Source organism: Oculina patagonica, chromosome 4, assembly GCF_052425735.1.
Source record: "Oculina patagonica isolate OP01 chromosome 4, crgOcupat, whole genome shotgun sequence".
Classification (NCBI taxonomy): Eukaryota; Metazoa; Cnidaria; class Anthozoa; order Scleractinia; family Oculinidae; genus Oculina; species Oculina patagonica.
The window spans coordinates 59619221-59626006 of record NC_135761.1 but is presented as its reverse complement, the minus strand read 5'-3'; the positions used below and the strand labels follow the sequence as shown (position 1 = coordinate 59626006).

General features: G+C 37.7%; 1 protein-coding gene across 2 annotated transcripts in view; it reads right to left on the bottom strand.

Moving 5' to 3' along the window:
* Nucleotides 1-3233: 3233 nt before the first annotated feature.
* LOC144647739 (uncharacterized) overlaps nucleotides 3234-6786 on the bottom strand; it is a 74341-nt gene continuing 70788 nt past the window's right edge. For both annotated transcript variants that reach the window (XM_078507415.1, XM_078507413.1), the window contains exon 5: nucleotides 3234-3581. The gene's annotated coding sequence lies outside the window, so the exon portion shown is untranslated. The remainder of the gene's footprint in view (nucleotides 3582-6786) is intronic.

Genomic DNA, 6786 nt, shown 5'->3' with positions numbered 1-6786 from the left:
GACGATGATGAATGTCAATTGTGTGGATCAAGACAAACGCTACAACATTTGCTTGCAGAATGCCGAGCATGTCCAAATTTTTTCGAACCTCTTTACCTCTTGGTGGAACTCTTGCAACTCACCCAAGGTGGCTCTGACCAACAAAGATAAAATATATGCATATCACCCCGAGCAACGATCTTTCCGCGTGCTCAATCTTTGCCTGATTGTAGCTCCATACTACAACTGCAGCCAAAGAAAGTGAATCCTTTAGTCATTTCCTTTAAATAAAAGCTGTTGTAGTTATCTTCCTTTGTTCTCTAGCCCAGGCGGCTTTCCTTTTTTTTTTACTGAAAAGGACGACCTGGATTGTGAGGGGGTTACTCGGGGGAGGGGGGGGGGGTGGGGGGAGGGATGAGATGTGGTGGAACCTAGCGAAATCCCACCCTGACTTTGAAGGTTCCTCAATGCGTGTAACTTTTTCATTTCTTTTTTTAAGTTTACAAAACTACAGATTCTGTTTGTGGATGTTGACATTGGCCAGCTGGATTACTTCATGCACGGACTCAAGCGAAAAACGGTCAGAAAGAAATCCATTTTCAGGAAAAAAAGCGCAAATATACAAAGCAGTCAGCTCAACGGAAAACGAAACGCTATTATTTCCAGAACATATCGACACAGAAATCTGCAGAAGAATCGCCATCTGCTTAGCAGAACAAAGAACTAACTAAAAGATCCTCATTTGTATATAAAAAAAACAATTTCGCCGTTTGCTTTATCATTGGAATTCTCGTGTCCAAATATTGTAAATTTTGTTCATAACGAAAAGTTACTTTGCAGTGATTAAATCACTTTTTACTGCTGATATTCGCAAATTGTATTTCCCAGGCGACAAGAGGTGTTATATACTTGTACTTAGAGCGTGGCTTAAAGACCGCAATTGCAGAGTTTATTTTTGAAAGAAAACAAATTATTTATTGAAGATGATTGTTTAGCGTTTATATTTATCTATTTTTGTCAAATTAATGCACGTTCATGGTTGGTAGCTGGAACAAATAGAACGTGTTTTAGTTGCCTTAGAAGAAGAATTCTGAGGTTTCTTACGAAGAATTACATTATGCACATATGTTTTTTTTTTTCTTGGGTGCTTTTCCAAGATAAAACCGGGAAAATAATGTTGGAACATTAATAAACTGACCAGAAATGTTTGATTCTTTTATTTGTGTATTCTTTATATAATTATAAAATGTTCATGCTTTGCTGTTGTACTATTCTCTACTAGTAGTTGATTTGCTCACTGTAGAAAATTTTGCCATTTCCTCGCATTGCCATGTGACTGCTCGTGCTGGTAGTACAAGTAATGCTTTGCGCGTTTTCAGTATAAATTAACTCCGCTAAAAAGACCTACGTCACGGACAAATCATCTTGAAAAAATTGGCAAGTTTTTTCAAGTTTGTCATTAGCAATCCATCTTAATCTTCCTTAGTCAAAAGCATTCTTGTTTATTTTCGGGTTTTCATTACTCCGTTGGTGCTTTTCTTTGTTAGAAAACTATTTTTTCAAGCCTGGGTTTCCTTCAATTTGAAAATGATCGGAATAATGACTTAAAATACCGTGGCATAGCTCCTTTAAGGGGGCTAGTAATAGTTTGCAGCACTATTCAGCTCTAATGTATCAAAAACTTTGATGGGTCAGTGCTACCACTCTATCGGTTGCTGCTACAGTAATGGTATCAAACGAATACCCAACCATTGTTCAATAAATTGTGCTTATTTTCTTGACATTATTGATTACCATAGCAACATTATCACCTTTCCAAACAGTCACTTTATCAAGCTCTGCGCATATCCTCGTTGCATGCTTATGGCATCAACAGTCTTTTGGACTCTTCCCATAACTTAATCTTATGCGATGACGTAATAATTGACCCAATGCAAACATGGCTGCCGTTAATTTTCGGCTCCCAGAAGAATCGTTTGTTAACAAAATTTAATTATTTTAACTTAAAAATCAGGTCAACGTAAGACAGTGTATGGAGTTTCAAGCCTATAGTTTTATCTAGTGGGAAGTTACAGGGACATTTATATGACCAAAAACATGAAAACGAGGCTAGGCAGGCCAGGATGGCTTTTTCCATACAAATCTCGTAAATTTGGATGAGTCACAAATCTGTAGCCTTTTAACCAAAAACAATGAAACTTCCAATATTAGCACATTATTCCATATATATTCAAATGTCGCCATCAACATTTTCAGAACCTTGACCAATAAGAGCATTGAATGACAACCATTTTTGCATAAGGTTTATAGTAGAACTTGAACGCCCATAGCTTTCGAAGTTTTAAGAACTACGATATTAACAGTTTAAAATCTTAAATGGCGAGTTTCATTGTGTACCGGCGCCTACCTACATATGGCTTACCTGAGGGGAAAATCCCAACTGTTTATTTATTTGTTAGACTTTGAGCAGTCACTTCTTTTCTTTGCCCGTCGAACGTAAAGCGGAAAAAGAAAACCCGAGCGTAAAAATGGCCGTGGGAAGTTTTCCACTCGCGCTTTTTCTCGTTTCGCTCTCGACAGACTGAGAAGAAAGAGGGAATACCCGTAGTGTATCAATTTTCCAGCTTATGTACTTAGCTTCATTTCTTTCTTTCATTCCTTCATATTTTCTTAAGTTATTTATTAACTACCTATTACAAAACAACTGAAGACTGAAAAACACTTGTTTGTGATCATCAAAAATTTGATGCAGATTGAATCAAAGTAATAAAAAATCCTGTCAAAATGATATCTCGACATTGTCAGGAGTGGGGATTGGAACCCACGCCTCTGTTTGGAGGCCAGATCACTCGGCCAGTTGAACACTGGGAAGGGAATGACCCTTGAGCCTGGCGCCTTAGACCGCTCGACCATCCTGACTTGTGCTTACAAGAAGCTAAAATCTCTTAGTAACATATATCAGGTCAGGGGAACAAGTGCCAGTTGATGGCGACATCACCTCTCCCAGAAATGACTGAGCTCGCGGTTTTCGTCTCAGAAGTTGCTAAGCAACATAATGTATTTGTACGCGCGATTGCTTTCGGAGTTGGATGGAATAATTCGGAAATTCTTCGAGTGCTTTAACGAAGATTTGCCAAAGCTGGCACTTGTTCCCCTGACTGATATTGCTGTATATTAATGATAGGAACGCGGCCTCCAGGTTATAACCGAGCACAGTACCATTACAAATGAAGACATAAAGTATTCAAGTATTTCTTGACAAGAAAGATTAATTAGTTGACGAAGTCCACCTGTCAGTACAGGCCTGCCAAAATCTTTTCATAGATGGCGTGCTTTTAACTTAAATAATACTGCTCCTGTAAATACTCGCATCTGATTGGTTGACAGAAGAACAATTTATCCCGAATTTTATTAATAGAGTCTTAACGCCAAAAAACTCGGCAGCACGTGGCCGCACCACTGTCACGACTCGTTTCCAGTCTGCTTCACTCGTGGCTTTTTATCTGCGAAATCGTCAAAAACCGATTTAGAGCTCTGACGGTGAACGCCGACAGACGTTGACAGATTTAACCTGGAACATTAAAGGAAGGCATTTAAGTTGTCTTTTCAATAGGAACCCACCTTCAAAGCCAAGGTGAGTGAAACACCGCCGAAAGGACATCTGGCACATTGTATCTTGTTCAAAAGTAAAAATTTGCTGGATTCAGAAGGCGTCTCAGAAGCTCGTATTTACGGTAGTATTTTTATTAAGGGGAAATCAGCCTTACTTTCGAGGAAATTTATTGTAATTGTACAATTGTAATTGTACTTGTGAACTGATCGGACTTCTCTTAATTTCCTTTAATGGCATCGCCAGTCGTGGAAATGACTTAAAGAACCGATCTGTTCACTAATACAATGAATGCCTAAAAATTGTTTCTCGAACAGACCGTAGTAGTGAGGGAAGGACCGGTTTCTCCTGTTATTTGTGGAATTAATTAAGTAAGTGACGTCATAGGGGCGTAAGTGACGTCATCAAAAATGGGGCGTAATCTAAAAATAGAAAAATTACATCATCGGGTGTAATCTAAAAATAGAAAAATTACATCATTGGGGCGTAATCTAAAACTAGAATAGTGACGTCACAATACCCCAAGGGTAAACGTCATAAAAATGATGAGATCATAATTTAAAAAATAGAATAGGGACAGTATTGCCTTCATCTTGTTTATTGTCGCAAAATAAAATAATATTTTGATATACGTTAAAGAATATGCATTCAGCAGTCTTTTTAAAGGCAAAATTATCGGTATATTTAAGCTTTGTGGAGCAGCCAACCGAAAAGTCATGGGAGCATTTATTTCTCGTTTCCATTCTAACTCGGGTAATAGTTATAATGTATGCAGGTTGACGCAATGTTTTGCTGTGATAGACCAAAGTGGCATTTTCATATTCCCCGCATATTCTGATCATCTCTGGTAAGTTTTTGCTTCTAGTCCAAACTAGAATTAAATAACTTCGCGATTCTCAATCAACTAACACCAAGATTTATCGCACGCGAATTCGCATCAACTTGAACTAATTAGTTTACGAAATCAACATTTCACTGGCACTTTTTTTGTTTAACGAAATTACGTTTGTGAAGATCCATGATGTCATAATTTAACTTTCTACTCTATGGTGGGAGCGGTTTTCAGCGTAACACAGAACAGGCATGAGTATTTTTTTTCGGTCAAAGTTTTTAGCTTTGTAATTATTGAAGTTGTCTTGTCGCATACATTTAGTACTGCTAACATACCGGTAATTGTTTTTAAAACAAATTGGCTGCGGTCACATCTAGACTGCTAACTATAGTTAAGACGGCGTTAACTATAGTTAGCTATTTCGGTAATGTGACCGCTTCTCTGTTCACCCTAACTATAGTTAGAAAATTTACGCCTCGCTGATCCAAGACAATGGCTGCTGTCACATCTACGACGTAACTTAAGGTCGCGGGGGATACCTACAGCATGAATAAATTCATGAAGGGAAATTTTGCTTGACCTGCATCTTTTAAAACGCTTATTTCTCAGCTGTTATGGGTGCGATTAAGCTCAAATTTTACACAAACACAAAGAAATGATGAAAGATTGTGAATGTCATCTTTTGTTTGGTAGATTGCATTTAATGGCGATGTTATAGCCACGTTAGTGCCAAATTGGGAAAAACATGATTTTGTGGCAGAGTTTGTGGAACGAGTAGGAGACAGCACACTGTGATCTTGTCAAAAACTAATCAGTCAATACCTCTAGAGTGTCATAACAGAAGCGGATTTTTTAATTTAAAGTTTGCCAGCAAGTTACGGCGATTTAAGTGCGCAAATTTGAATTTAATGTCTTCTACCTCTTTCTAAAAGCGCTATTTTAAAATTCCGCTTCTGTTATGACACACTTCAGTATTCATAGTTTACCTATCTGCAGAGGCAAGTCATGAAGTTCTGTATCCGTGCTGTATCCTCTGCCACAAAATTGTCGGAAAAGTCCAAACTTTGAGATTTCCGAAGGTGTCCCGACATAAATACGATCATTTTGCCAAGGAGAGATGTAATTAAGGTAATTATATTCCACGCTTTTATGGTGAGAACAATGCGTTTTTAATTAAATAGGACACGATTGTTTATGCCGAATATTTTTGTGATTACTCTGAGTTGCAGAAATATTCAAATTTAGATGAAAATAAGCTCAAACACTTCCTACAAACTATATGAACGAATATCGCTAAGTGTTGTTTTAAACTGGTTAAAATACATGTATCAAAGAAACAGGGATTTTTTACAAATCACGCGCACGCGCCCATATTTTTGTCAAGTCATAAATATCTCGTAAAGTTGTCGATGTCAGTCGTTGTACTTCGTGCATACGCCTAAAATAAATGCATAATGATGAGCCTAAGGTGTCCCCCGCGACCTTAAGTTTAACTATAGTTAGTCTCAAGTTACATGACGTCATGCCTAACTGTAGTTAGTGCTTTTGGTCGACTTTGCGGTCACACCAATGCAGTTAACTATAGTTAGTTCTGATTAGCTTTTGAATAATTTTGAATTAAAATTAGTTCATGACAGCCCTTGTTGTTGTTTACCGGCAAAAGCTGTGTCTAGTTTTCTTTTTCGATTTTTGTACGGCAAACTCGGCGTAGCAGAAAAAAAATAAAATAAGGTAAAACATTTAACGGATGCTAGACGCCGAAGAATTCAAGCTTTATTTTTGCTAACATTGGTTATATGTAATTACTCGGCATGTTTTTTTCTTTTTCCCCCTCGCTTCACGCTTTATTTTGCATATTTATGTTCCTCTCGCACGTGCGAAAATAATTGTCACGTTCTGATTGGTTGTTCGTTTGTAAACTTAAGACTAACCCATGAACCTTGCTTGGGTATAACTATAGTTAGTCTGCATTGTTTTAGATCACCGAGGCGTAAATTTTCTAACTATAGTTAGGGCGAACAGAGAAGCGGTCACATTAGCGAAATAGCTAACTATAGTTATCACGCCCGTCTTAACTATAGTTAGTAGCTTAGATGTGACCGCAGCCAATACAGACTAGTCTTAAGTTTACAAACGAAAAACCAATCAGAATGCGACAATTCTTTTCGCACGTGCGAGATGAACATAAAAATGCAAAACAAAACGTGAAGGGAAGGACAAAAACGAAAAGCAACATGCCAAGAAATTACATATCACCAATGATAGCAAAAATAAAGCTTGAATTCTTCGGCTCCTAGCATCCTTACTTCATTTTATTTTCTTCAACGCCGAGATGCCGTGCAAAAATAGAAACAAGTAGATTTGT